The sequence below is a fragment of the Anthonomus grandis genome, chromosome 3, assembly GCF_022605725.1.
Source record: "Anthonomus grandis grandis chromosome 3, icAntGran1.3, whole genome shotgun sequence".
Taxonomy (NCBI): domain Eukaryota; kingdom Metazoa; phylum Arthropoda; class Insecta; order Coleoptera; family Curculionidae; genus Anthonomus; species Anthonomus grandis.
Genome location: NC_065548.1, coordinates 41,615,569 through 41,630,791, shown reverse-complemented (window position 1 = coordinate 41,630,791; position 15,223 = coordinate 41,615,569). Strand labels below are relative to the sequence as shown.

The 15,223-nt window shown below is 32.5% G+C and overlaps 1 protein-coding gene across 1 annotated transcript in view; it reads left to right on the top strand.

Moving 5' to 3' along the window:
* Nucleotides 1–8,008, top strand: part of LOC126734502 (uncharacterized) — a 686,490-nt gene extending 678,482 nt beyond the window's left edge. Inside the window, exon 8 of the mRNA XM_050438159.1 lies at nt 7,481–8,008. The gene's annotated coding sequence lies outside the window, so the exon portion shown is untranslated. The remainder of the gene's footprint in view (nt 1–7,480) is intronic.
* Nucleotides 8,009–15,223: the final 7,215 nt, after the last annotated feature.

Sequence of the window (15,223 nt, the reverse complement as noted above, 5' to 3'; positions counted from 1 at the left end):
TGTTCAAATTAATAAGCACAAGCTCCCTATGCTGGATATGCAACCAGAAAGACGAGATAATTGGGTATATTTTGCGATTGTCCTGCTCTCACGTCAATAATTCGCGATGTATCCATCCTTTGAAAATATCAGAGTCATCTCCCATCAGCGGTGTAGTTGCCTTCGTTAGAATTTCTTTGGCTAGATAACGTCTACTAAGTCATAAGTGAACTGATATTCATGCTACGCTGTCCACATTATAGATCCAAAGCAATAGCATTTATTTAAACAGACTTAATATAATTTACTTAGAGCTACCTCCAATATAAGTAAAAACAAATTTTAATAGATCATAATAGTTACATAGTCAATAAATTATTTAATTATGAATTAATTAAAGTGTTGACAATTTGTAGGGTCTAAACTTTGTAATGCAATAATTATTCTTAATAACAATTAAAATTAATTAAAAGATTTAAAATACTAATAGTAATTCTTTCCTAGAATTTTTTTCGTAAAGTAATATATATACAAGGTATTTCCAAAGTTAAGTCATTTATTTTAACTGCTAGGAGTCGTAAAAAAGGTACCAAAAATGAGCTATATAAAAGTTGCATAATAAAAGTGATAGTAAAACTTCAAAAAGTTCAAAGAAATAAGAATGTCATTACATACTTTTTCTGATACTCTGGGTGAATGCCGTTAAAATTTTTACCGTTTTTTGTTTACTGTTATTGTTGATGCGTTTTACTCAAAATTTGTTCGTAGTTAACAAACTTGAAAAAAAAAGATTAGTTTAAAATTACAAATCAAATATTTATGTAAAGAAGCACTCCAGCCTCTCTTTAACCGAATAAAGTTTCGATGAACGTGAAAAACATTGATTGATTGACAAATTCAACATTTGTTTTTAGAACTATATATTCTGTAAACTTAATTTTAAAACATCGAAGCAATTTTTTGTAAAGCTAATCCTTGCATTTGACAAGGTAAATACATTTAGATAAGAAAAAGATAAATACATTTTTGAAGAAGTTTATTAAAATTAGTTTATTAATAATAATAATAATAATAATAATAATAATAATAATAATAATAATAATAATACATTGATTTTTCTTATCTAAAGTTCAAAGCGACAATAGCCATATATAGACAAAATAACAATTACTAAAATAAATATTCTAAACGTACAGTCATTATCTAAAAATAAAATTACAAAAACATTTAATCTGTAATCAGTTGTAAACAGCTTTTTTAAATTCGACTGTATATTCCATGCCCTAATATCAGCAGATAGCATTGTAAGAGCTCTGATCACCAAATAATGAGGACCCATTTCATAGTAGGCTGAATTATGTAATGGAATGCGCAGATCGTGTCTATGTCATGTAACCAGAATCACATCTTTACGTCGCGTACATTGCCCTGTTTTTAACAAATAAAAGTATTTTTTCACGAATAATACCAAGGAAGAAAAGTATAAAGAGGGAAGGGTCTGTAGATCAGACCCAATGAACGACAAATGATAAGCTTTTGCATTCTAAACATATCTAGTGCTTCTTTTGCGGATCCTCAGGAATAGATACCATATTATAAGATCGACAGTATCTGTCTGAAATAAAATAGGCAAAGAGATACCTCAGACACTACATCCCTTAATCTTCTTATAAATCCGCACAAGCTAGCTAATCTGGAATAAAGATTTAATTTATTTTATAATATGTTTTTCCCAAGTTAAATTGGGATCTATGTATTTTCCTAAGTATTCCTACTAGATTTCTGAAAATTTACTAATATTGAGTTTAGGGATTGACTGCCCACTAGACCACACAAGTAAAGAAAACTATATCAATCCCGTTTTACTAAAGTTCAAAGACAACTTACTGTCCAGACACAAGTTCAGTGCGGAGCAGCCCTCGGCGAATTGACAAACCATATCAGAAGGAAACAGCAAACCATTAACATGTAATAGGAAGAGCACGGGTCCCAAAACTGAGTCCTAAGGCACACCTTTTCCTATAATTTGGGGGCGCGAAAACATTGGCGAGACAGAATTTGTCGCGCACACTGTTCACTGCGCATCTATGATCTAAGTATTAACTAAGTAATTTAGATGCTACACCCCCGATGCCATACCGTCCCAAAATATCCAACAGGAAAGAATGATCAACCGTGTCAAATGCCTTAGATTAATCGAAATACAGTCCAGCTACAGTAAGCCTTTCTCTCAAGATTTTCCATAATATATTGTATTGCACTACAAATAGCCATTTTTATCGATATTTTGGGAACAAATCCGTATTGGTGTTTATTTATAATATAATTATGAGTTAAAAAATTCATAATTATTTGATAAATAACCCTTTCAAAAATTTTCGACATGGATAATAATATGGATACCAGCTGATTATAAATGTAATATTCGTTTGTTCTCCTTTCTTAAAAAGAGGCACTACTTTCGCCCGCGTATGGTTGGATAATTATTAGGCAAGTCCTGTATATTAAGGTTAGAGGTATGTTGATGGTCAAGAGTAAAATGTTGAGCAAATAATTAGGAGACTAAAGCTATGTTCTCAATAATCTGTTTATCTTCCCTTAAAACAATATTATTGTTTGTTTTATTTTTACCTGACTCAGATTTTATGATTGACCATGCCGATTTTATCATGTTTTTTGAATTTTGGATTTTATTATCATTAATAGACTTATTATAAGAGAAAATGTAACATCGATATTGTTTTCTTTCACGTTTATATGCAACGTAGTGTTTTCTATAATTAGTATGCTTGTACCGAAAAGATTGGCTAATTACTTTTTATCCTAGTTGTACACATTAGAAAAGCTAAGCTAAAATAATAAAAGAGGACATGAAAGATATTGTTAAATTTCGCTTTAACTCTTTCAGTAAAATAAACCTTCTTCTATGCTGATGTCTAAGATCAGCATATTGTAAAATCTATTTATATTGTGTGTCGAGAATTTTCGTCGCTTTACAGCCATACCACATTCGGTAACCTTCATCTGCCTCTTATAGACAAAAGTTCGACGATTATGATCAGACAGATTAGGAACGAGGACTTCAGAAGATATGACCAGACTTGGATTCTTCTTGGATATTTGTGAAGATGTTGTTTAACTGAGAAGCACGATGAGCAGTGATACTAGTATTGGAGTTAATGTCTAATTAGACTAAAGCTCCGCATTAGTCCAAGCAAGGCCCTCATGCCATGGTCATCAGGATTACTACAGTTAAAATTTAAAGCCCTGAAATATTCAAAGGAATTTTGTTATTATACATCTCATCAAGTAAGTTAGCAAGATTGTAGAGAAAAAATTGACTGTTAAGACTACGGGATTTGTACACACAAACAACAATTATGGAACTATTGCTATTAATAACAATTTTATAAATGGAAAATTCAGTCTTTTTCTGTGCTAGTCTCTAGACTGTTTACCCCCTCTACTTTACCATGATCACTAATATCATCTTTATAAAATATAGCAGTGCCACCTCTTTCTGAGCAAGAATGGCCATAGTAACTTAAAAGGTTGTACCCATGTATCTATGGAAGTATTATATCTTGGTTTTTTTGCCAATGTTCAGTAATTGTGAGAATGTCAGGAGATAATGAATCCAACAGAACTTGGACCTCCAGAACTTTATTGTTTAAGCTTTGCACATTGTAGTTAAGTAACTTTAGTGCAGAATTACTAAAAGTGTTTGTATTTGGTGACAAATATTCTGCATCATAATGGTAAGTCCTACACTGAGAATAGTTTTCATGCTTCTTAGGGTAAGTCGAGTATAACATCTGATGTAGACTCATGTGGCTTGTTGACTTCTCTGATAATAGTCTAAAAATTTTTGACTACCCAAGGAGCTGAATCGATCGAAACTTATTCATACACTCCTTATCATACACTTAGACTTTGTAAACTAAGCTTATACCAATCATATATCTCTTCCGCTCAGATTTTGTTATCTTGAGGAGATACTCTTTAATGGTTACGTTTTCTGGATTTGTAACAATGTGCCTAGCTACGTAGGCTCTAGTCACTTGGGTAGTAACTGCTTTTGAGATTTTGCTAACGTATAATCATATTCTTCTGTCCTCGTTTCTTTCAGTAGCTTACCCGACCAACTTGTAGTTGCATCCTCCACACGTGTTGCTATGTTTGGTCTTTTTTTGTAGCAATTTTATGCTCAGGTATAGAACGACCATCGACTTAGACTTCAGTCGATAGTTGTTGCCCAGCTCTAGTTTTCCGTCTTCTTTCGGCTAGTTGGAAACCACCGTTCTATTCGGTTGCTAATTGTTTATGGCCACTTGCTTCGCGACTAACTTCAAGCTGATCGGTGAGAGAACCAGTTGGATTTCGAAGTGGTACCTGCATATTTGAGATGTTAACATTATTTTGTTGGGATTTTTTTGTTACCCTTGTTATTGTTTACGTTTTTTTTATAAGAGGGCACTATTTTTTACTAATAATGGGTTTTTGTCCTGTAGTTCTCTAACAAGAGTTCGTAATAGTTGTACTTCAGTTATTGTTTGGTCACCATTAATAGTTGCCGTTTCTGGATATTGCCTGGGGTTAGAGGTTAAGCCATGATCATATAATCCAGCCATGATAATTGAGTGGCATCAATAAATTATACTTTCTTGGAGTCGTCGCGTTCGGCACAAGATTTGTGAAATGCTTTTCTATACTTTATACACACAATTGTACTTAGTAGACTTATGTCACTCAAAATAGATATTTGTGAATAAGTCACTTGCTGGTGAGTTCTTGCCGCCCGCCATCTTTGTGTTTTTAGTGAGAGTAACTTATTAAAAGTAGCGGCCCAGTTCACTTAAGCCATCACTTGCGTCCTGCACTGCCTAACCACTGACTATTAGAAATAAGGTTTTAATAGTTTCACTCATTATTTTATAATAAATTAATATAGCCACTACTTTTTGATAATAGGCCTGTATCTGCTTTTGCCATAACCATGGTCTCAGGCGATTAAATAAAATGTTTAACCACGATTTCACTATATTACTAGCTTGTTTCTTCCTATTCTACTCTTTCCTTCTTCGATCTGACTTTGAAGGATAAGGCGCTGTACTTTATAGCATTTTCATCTAATAATATGTCCTAAGTCTGATATTTTTCTACGTTTTATTGCTTCGAAAAGATCACACATTGAAAAGTTTAATTGCGTATTCCTTTCAAATTTCCAATATTCTATCCAGTACCATTTCATTATATCTATGTCCAGAGCAATTGAAATGGTTTATTGTAATATAATAGGGTTAAGGTCAAGGGTAACGGTAACCAAACCCCAACATAACCTTTTTCTTTTTGGTATTTCGCTGGTTGAGTTTTGTGTTGGTGTTTTTAAATAAGTTAAGTTTAATAAGTAATGAGTTTATTGGTAGTATTATCTTGAAAGATTATCTATTAATGACAAATAGGCTTACCTTAAAAGGAATAAGTAGGTATTATTAGTTAGTGTAAGTTTCTGATGCAATATTTAGAAAAAAATATATAAAAAATCTATGATTGGCACTGCTATATAAGAACCTAACCAAATTATCATACATTAAGACCCTGTCTCTATGAAAAACTCTGAAGTTTTCATCTTGACGAAGTTGCATAAAAGCCATATATGCATGCATTATTCAATTCACTTTCCGTTTTAGAAATAGACGTAATTAATAAAAAACATGAGCTAAACTGTTACGCCATTCATAAGCTATTAGAAAAAATAATTTCTTTGTGATTTTTAGTTTTCACAACAATAATTGAACAAAATAAATAAAAATAATGAGTTTAAGAGTTTGAAGTTAAGGTCAATTAAAGCGAGTTGATAAGTGAAAACTGTAAATTTATCAAACTTATTTTCAAACCAATTTGAAACCGATTTCAAGAACCTGCACTTTCTAAACTCTATTTTAAGGAAATAAGTATACGAAGCCCTAGTACTTTGACCCTTCAGATACTGCGATTTCATTCATATGATTTATATATGAATCGCTTTTTAATTTTTGTATTGCCTGCACACTAAATACAAAAATAAAATGCAAAAGGTAAACGGATTTAAAAAAATACGATCATATATCCCACAAAATATCCGAGTAAAAATTTTTCTACAAATGGTTAAATATGGAATGGCGTAGAACTCTGCATTTAGCAGCTTTTGCCCATAGACCCCAAACAACTCCTAGTTCCTCTTAATTTAACAAAAATTCTTTCCTAGGAATATATAAATAATGTTAATATAAGAAAAAACGTAAAGTTAATATAAAGATAAATTTACTGTTCCACAATATCACACTAGCATATTTTAAACATCTTTAAAGGGCGGCCTAGACACACCGTCTTATAAAAGAATTTATCAAATTAGACAAGTCGCATCAAGTAAAACGGTCCGTGTAGACCACAAAACGTACGTCTTGCATGATCAAAGAAAGATGATATCTACAAACCGATGTTATGGTACTTTGGTTGAGTTTCTGAGTGACCAAGATCAAATGAGACTATCGATGTTAAGTGAGAACAAGAATAAAGTGAAAAGGAGGTAAATAATAAATATTTAATCAATTCTCTTTATATAACATGTAATACAAACTATGACCTACTGAAAAACTAAATTATCTTGCCATGGTACTGAGTCCTCATTGATAAAATAGCAACAGAACTTTTCTCTATTTAAACTATTACTTTTTTTTATTTACGCTCTTAAAACTATTTTTGCAATATTTAAAATTTGGCACCTTCTTCCTCTTTGAAGATCATGCACTAAATTAGGATCACATCTGTCTCCTAACTTAAGATCTGCAGGAATATTTTCTCTATCCATTCTTTCTGGAGGTATGTCATTTTGTGTAGATTTTTTGCGAAGAAAATTATGTAATGCGCAACATGTTAAAACAACCTTGTCAATGTTTTCTATCTTCAAATTTCTAGCGGCGTGGAAAACTCGAAACCAGACGCGAAAATGCCGAAATTATTTTCAATTGTCCGTGGAGTGTTTCCGTACTATATGGCTGGATAAGATCTGGATTCATTGCAAAGGCCTCATCACCAATAAACGTGTTTCCATGAATTTCTTAAGAATTGGGCATAGATTCTGGGTTAGGCAGTTTTAGATCATTATTAACTAGTTTGAAAAACTAGTGAATTGTAATACTAGTCACTAATTACTTATTAGAAATTGCCATTTTTTTTCAAAAATTTTTCGGCTGCTATTTGTAACCACTCCTGTTCGCTCTTTGGAAACTAAAATAAAAGAAATTACATTACTTACGTCCCTCTTACCTTTAAAGTAGGTAACTAGTAAATACATGTTTTTATCGTTTATTTAAATTTAGCGAAAAAAATTAAAAAAATTGAACCATTATTATTAAATGTTTTAATGGAAGTTTGATTTGATTTTTCAAATAATTTTTTTTATAGATTTTCTTTACGTTGTATTTTTTTTAAATAAAATTGGAACGTTTTATTGTTTCAGGTTGACTGAGAATATCAAAGTTTTCCTGCTACACCATCTATGGGTCGGCCATCTACTCCGACTAGTGATACCACTACTAATGTCATGCTACCTACCCGATTTACAAATCGTCAAAAGAAATCGCCCTTAAATAATAATGAAATAGCCGAAGTTATGTCAAAAATTAGCAAAAAATTGGAATTATTACAGGAAGATTCACGTAACCGATTTGGAAAACATATCGCTGATAGGCTTCGAGCAATCCATCCTGATCAACTTAAGTTTGCAATGAAACTTATCTCTGATGTTTTATTTGAAACGGACATATTATCGTTAAATAGATATTCCAAAATTATAACTGAAGACCAACACCCTCCTCCTTAACAATTCCAAGTCCAGGCTGGATTCAAGAGTAATAATCCATAATACAACCACGCTGGAGGAACCCGCTAATACAAGTTTTACTTTTTGCAATATTGAACATTATGTTAAACATTGCATTATGTTTAGTATTTTTTAAGCCCAATGAGGGTATTTAAAGAAATAAGAAACGTGGTATTACCAAAATAATAACAGTTAGGGTTTATTTGTGTATTTATTATAGAACACGTTTTTTATTTTTTTACTTTTCTTTTTCAATATTTAGTTTGTTTCTAATAAAAATGTTTTTTAAAACTCACCTTTAGGTAGTCTTTTTTTAAAACCCTGGCGTCACAAGTTTCCCGTATTCTTCCATAGTAGTGAATAGCAAATCTTTGTAGCTTCTTCATGTTGCAAGAAATCTTAAAGTGGCACTAATAGCGAAATCTATTGGGGAAAAAATGTAGCACGAGTGCGGAACCATTATTTGTAACCAACTATTTGTAATATTCGATAGAAAAATTAAACAATTTATAAATCACACAAATAAATTATAATTTATTTAATAAATAATTGGAACCAACATAACAGCGACACATTTTACGCAACATTAAAAATTACACGTCTCCACATTTAACTTTTAAGCAATAAATTATAGGACACATATTTTCCTGAAACTTTTAATTAATAATATGGACCTATTGTTAATAAAGCTTCATTGGTCTCGATGCCGCAGTAACGGCAGCGGTTATTTTATCCAGCGCCTGTTTTCACAAAATTAAACATAATAAAGGTTATTTATTGTTGAAAGCATAAATAGCTATATTAAATTGATAAAGCTAATGAAATTTTATTAAATTATAATTTGCCTAATTTCAATTGATTTCTTTAGAAAACTATTTGTTTGAAGAATATTAACATATTTTTGTTAGTAGTTTGTAGTTTTATTAGTCAATTAAAAAAAAAAACGTGTCTTATAAATAAATTCTATAGGTTTGCGTTTTTTCGCTTGTTTGGAGCTATAGCGTGAAACATACTGGTTTTGAACTGACTTTGGGAAAAACAATTTCTTCCCCAGTTGCCAGATTGTACCTATTAGATACATTAGGGAATTTTAATTTTTCGTAATAAAGTAATTTAGAGTTTGCCTTTGGCACTTAAAACATTTAGAATTGGTCGTAAGCGCCTTAGGGTTATGTAATTTGCACCTGTAAGATTCATGCTCAACAAAATCTTTTTTCTGTTATAGTTAAAAATGTGGTTTTAAAAGTGATCGGTAGAGAAATGTTTTAGCTTTAGGTTAATTTGGTGTTTCTATGAATTTTTTGAAAATATAGTAATTTCTGAGATATCTCAGAAATTGGTGTCAGGCAAGCTCACTTGAGACTGTCGCTCAACGGATTTTGCTCTTACTTAATGCCTGTTATAACTACTAGGAGGTGTAGTAGTGATTGATAGAGAAAGAGAAAGAAACCAAACAATATTCCGGCAATCATCCAACTGTATCATGTTAAGTATTAAAGGTGTTTTTTAATACTCCTATTTACAGAAACCTACTGTGACCCTGAAAAAAGTTGGAGTTTTTGGTGGGCTACACAGCCATTTACCAGCTACCAAACATTTATTTTAAATGATTTTTTTTTATCTGAGTAGGAGCTGAGCTATCATTAAAATAATTTTTAAATTTATTATTATTTTCTTAAATTGACTTGTTTGGTCAGCAAAGCAAGTTTTCAGTAGTATTGAAAATACTGAAAATGCAAAAATGAAAATAATAATATATTCCAATTTTTATAGTCATTTTAAGCAGCCTGTTAAACTTTTAAGAATAACAATTTAACAATCTAGTAAGTAGACCTAAAAGTCCCTTTCCCCCAACCCCAAAATCACCCACTCCTACGCCTCCACTTCCAATGCACAGTCTTCACTGAGTTGGCCCGTCCTCTTGATAAAAGCTTGTATGCTATCCCAGTCCAAATCTTTAAGACCTCCCCGTTAGAGTATCGTAGCTCTAAAAATTTTCATCTTCAGGCGACTGTACCTAGCGCAAATCCCTAATATGTAGCATTCCTTCCCTGTACCGTAACTCAAAAAGAACGGATTTTCTCTTATACCAAGCAGGTGTAGATGCGTGTTTAGTCAGTTATGCCCAGTTAGGATTCCCAAAAGATTATGATCCACTGTCGCCTTTTTGTTAGCAAGCGTCTTACTTTAAAGCTGTTCATTTTACTCGATATCCTGATGTCTTGAGACCTATCGCGGTTTCAGTTTCTTGTGTGCGGCCAGTCTTTCCAATGCGTCACTGCACACCTGGACTAGCGCTGAGCTGACCCGGGGTTTTTTTGAATTGCCTTGAGGGTAGCTTAACTATCAGATTAACGGATCCCCTCGTTACCTTCCAATGCTTCCCGTTTGTTTGCTACTTTTAGTAAAGCAAACACTTCTGCTTGAACAACTGTGGTATGTTTTTCTAGCGGAATGTACTCCCCGAGTTCGTTTTCACCCCGTACACTCCGGCTTCGGCTGACGTGCTTTCTATCCATGACTCATCTATGTACCAGCCCTGAAAACCATTTAATTCCTTGATTTGGTTCGTGGACCATTCTTTCTTTGTCGAGGTCTGATATACAGGGTCCTGCAACAGTGCGTCGGTCCTCCATAAAGCCTAAAAAAAAGGTTAATATTTTCCCTCTTTTTTTCTCTCATTATCTCAATATTTTCTCTCATTTTTAACCTCTTAAAATTTTTTTTAGGATGTGATACCGCGTGTCTGGAAAATATTTTGAAATATACAGGGTGCTTCAAGAAAGTGGGAAGATAGCATTTTTTAAAAAAATAGAGTGCTATCCTTTCTAATTAATTTTTGGGATCACCTTAGGCTACTAAGAATATGCCCTAAATATAACTTATTTTGTCATGTGCAGTTTGACTGCAATAATTTTTTTACAAAAAAAAATTAAAAATTACTACATTATTTAATTTCATCTTGACATCAGAAATGTTAATGTAATGTCAATATACATGAAGAATTAATAAATAAACATTTTTTATGATGTAAATATACTATAATATTATAGCTACCTATAGTCGCTTTTAAAATATTTACAAAAAAACTAGGCAAATTCTTATTAAATTTTATGCAAAGAATAAAGCAGACAGCAAAATTTACTCCCGCAGAAGACATCTCAAGGAAATAAAAATAAATATTCGGGACGATCCTTCGAAGTCCCCGAGAAAATTCTTGAAACTGGCCATCAGACGCCTAAAACATTGCTATATGGGTACTTTTATGGAGAAGTGCAAGTCTGTGGAGTCAACTTCCCAAGCACGTCTTTCTTGAACATTACGAACTATAGAACTTTAAGAAAAATAACCCCAGACACCTTCGTAGCACTAGCGCTACTCGTGATACTCGAATACCATGAGGTTTGCCCTTATGTATCAGTGAGTTTTGTAAAAAAAGACGAATTTGAAAGAACGTTTGAAAAATAGAATAATAAATAGCTACCAAATTTACAGCCCTAATAAAAGATAGATTAACCGAAAATTTTAAATCTAATTACAGACAGAGATCAATTAAAATGAATAACGTAAATAAACATTCAGTATTCTCAAACAATCAGGAGGCCAAAGAATACTACAGTAATAATAATAGATTAGGTTTGTTGTTAAAAGGGCATTCTATCTCTTTTCACTGCGACTCTATAACAAAAAATACAGATACAAATAGAATCAAAACAAATAACGAAGCACTAAATGCACAAATAGTAATAAAATGCCAAACGATTATTATGAATTTTACGCAAGACTTGGTATAAGCATGTCAAAAATCGTTAGAAATTAAATAAATTTTCTTAAAAAAAATTATAATTTAACTTTTTCACCTGTCACTTAAAACAAAGTACAATACCTTATTAAAGACACCTATAACATACTTATACCTATAAAAAAGATATCTGACATTTCTTGCCTGTAAGTACATAAATATAACTTACATTTTTATCAGGCTGGGGCTGATTACACCGCCATTAAAAAAAGAGACGATGGTTTTAACAGCATTTAGACATTTTTAACTTCACTGCAAATCCGATGCCTATTTAACTTGTAAAACCTTGTGTACCATATTATGGAACTTTGACGATTCACTGACTTTAATAGATAGTCCTTAATAGAATTATAGTGCTCATGTTTTTCCGATCTGTGTTTTAATTTTTCTTTGTATATATTTGACAATACTCTTGCTAATTATTTTACACAATTTAGCTAGGTAATAGATAGCAACACATCCAGCAATTTTAATGACTAGCTAATTAAGTTTTAATAAATTATTTGGTTTAAATACATATGTTAAAAAAATAAAAAGTCTGGTAATATAATGCTTTAATTATTTTAAATTCAAATGCACATAAAATCGCTTAACATATATCTGCATCACAACTTGCATAATTTATATTAACCTCATTAACATCTCATGAATAACCTACCATTTTCCTTAAATTAATATTTGAAATATTAGATTTGAACTATTGGTTTATATTAACGTTACTTGCCGAAACATAATATGATATAAAATGGTTTAGTTAATAACTTGAATATTAATTTATTATCGATTAAAAATATGGGCAGTTTTAATCAAGTACAGATATTAGCAGGTTAAATTAGTTTATAAATATAAAGTATAAAATACTAATAATATTTTGCATCAATAAATTTAGTCACAAATTTTAATTATGACTTTTTTTCAGAGAAGAGAATGAATATAATGACTGATAAATCGTCCGTAAAAAAAAAGAAAACCAAAAGTGGATATCAACATTAGGCCTGCCCTCATACAAGGTAAAAACTACTTTACAAAAAATGGCATACTTAATCCTCCGCGTGATTACTTAGAATAAAGAAGGAAAGACAGAGTATAATTCTTTTAAAACTGGTCTACTCTCCAGTAGCAGAAACTTGGCTATGGATGCAAACCTATGGCCTAAAGAAGTAAAAGTAAACAAATTTTTTACCTAAGAACCCTAATGTCTCAGAAAAGACAAAATAAAACTCAAAAAATCTAGATAAAGGAGTGTCAGATAAAGTTGTAGTTCATCTCCATTACAACATATAGTCTATTAGAAATGAGATTCACGAGTTTAAGCATTTTTAGCTGAAAATATCATGCATTTTGTGTCTGACGGACCATTGTCTGGATATAGTATAAAGTTGCACGTTTCTCTACAGGAATTAGGGGGTACATTGATATTAGTTAAGGATAATTTTAGCTTTGTCTTTTTAAAAAACCATAATGTTTTTAATTTTAAAAAATGTATTAAACTATATGTTATTTTAATTAATAATGTTTGTATATATAAAACACCTGACGGAGACTAGCCCGTATTTATAAAACTGAAGCATTTACTTTGAAGTAAAAGTTTTTGCTCTAATTCGTATTCATAATCTCTACCTCTTCCTTGCAAGCAAATGCATCGGGAAACTAAAGTAAAAGGTACAGAGATTAGCGATTTCGACAAGACATGACTTGCAGCGTGCAGTCAACGCGTATGTGGTCTGTAACTGATGGGGTTGATCTTATTTGTTTCATAATCAAAAGCAGTTCGCACTTCAAATTGTATGTAAAGAAGATCCATCTAACTTATTTGTGCAGCTATTTTAAAGTGAATAAAATATTTAAAATATCTGACACCGATAGTGAACAGGAAGTTACCGAAGATGCCCCTAACGAGATGATGTTTATCGCTGAAAAAGTCCAAGCATTTCCGGAGATTCTCGAGAAATCTAAAGTTCCAGCGATGAAAAAAAAGAAAACTGCTGCATTAACTGATATCGTTAAGGAATACGTTACTTTATTTGGCAAGGAGATGGATATTAAAGCTTTTATGAAAAAAGTGAATAATATGAAAACGCGACTGAAAAATAAAACTGACAAAAATAAAACGGGGACCAAGCCCATTCGTCTTTTGTCCTGGGAGAAAGTTATGTTAAATGCTATGGATGCGGACATAAATCCTGTACTAAGTCGGGTACCAGGTGAGAAATAGATTCAGGTCTTTATTATTACCTTATAGGTACTTATCATGCATGTATATTTTTATTAGGGGCTCTTGCAATTGACGTGGCAAGTCAACCTTCTTTACCTACTTCAAAGGATGACACTATGGTGGAAAACGATGCTCATTAGATGATTATGCCTCAAGTAGTAGCTAACAAAAAGCAATCCTACACATCGGTTGAAGAGGTTGCTGCAAAAAAAATTCCTCCGAAGCCTACCTTTGCTTCGGGCAAACAAGAGTCTGACGAGACGAGGCAGTTAACGACAACCCAGCTTCAACGATTAGTTTTAGTTGAACAACTGAAAGTTGCTCGTCTCCAACAACAATATTACTCTGCCAAGCTAAAAAATGTAAACGAGGCATCAAACGAAAAAGCCCCGCAAGAGTATGTTGTTGTTGGAAATAATAATATTTACCAAAACTTATAAAAATAGACGTATATGTATTATATGTATCATCTCTTAATTGCTTAGCTATATTGTGCAACACAGCACACGCAATTATAACTTTTGGAATACTGGTCAGTTTTAATCTGCATCCATACTTCAGGATAGGAAATCGCCGCTTTACTTGCCCAAATGTATGCTCAATCACAACTCGCTCTGATGTAAGCAGCCTGTTAAAGACTCTCTGATATTCCTCGTGGGGGTCGGTGTAAGGAGTCATAAGACATGACATTATACCATACCCACTGTCTCCTAGAAGAATAGTGTTTCTTGTCTTTTTCATGATTTCACACACTGCCGAATTTTTCCATATACGAGCATCATGGACTGATCCAGGCCAACTTGCATCTATACTAGTTATAACAAAATTCTGGTCGCACGTAACCTGTACATTAATTCTGGCAAAACCTTTTCGATTTACATATTCGTCTCCAAATTGGGTTGGTTTTCCATCAAGATGAATATGAGTGCAGTCGATAACTCCAATAGCTGTGGGAAAACGGAACCTGGTCAACCATTTCTCTTTGGCCTGCATAATTTGATTTTCTGTATTTGGGAACCTGATAAATTTGCCGGCTTGTTGTACAATTCGCTGTAGCACGCCATGAAATATTCTGGACACTGTGGGTTGCGAACATCCCAATTCTTCAGCTATTCCGCTCTGAAATCCAGGGTTCGCACAATACCGCAAAAATATTTTCATTTTCTGCACAGGTAACTGGGCTGCTCTACGAGATTCGAAATCCATGCCAAGAAAGTAATTTGCCAACCACACCACAATTTCCTCCTCAAATGTAAACAACGTCTTGAAATCTGACTCACGAGGTCTTAGTTTGTAGTATTTTCTTGTATGTAAATGCACCACATTAGCCATAACTAACACAATACTGCGACTAATCAACCAA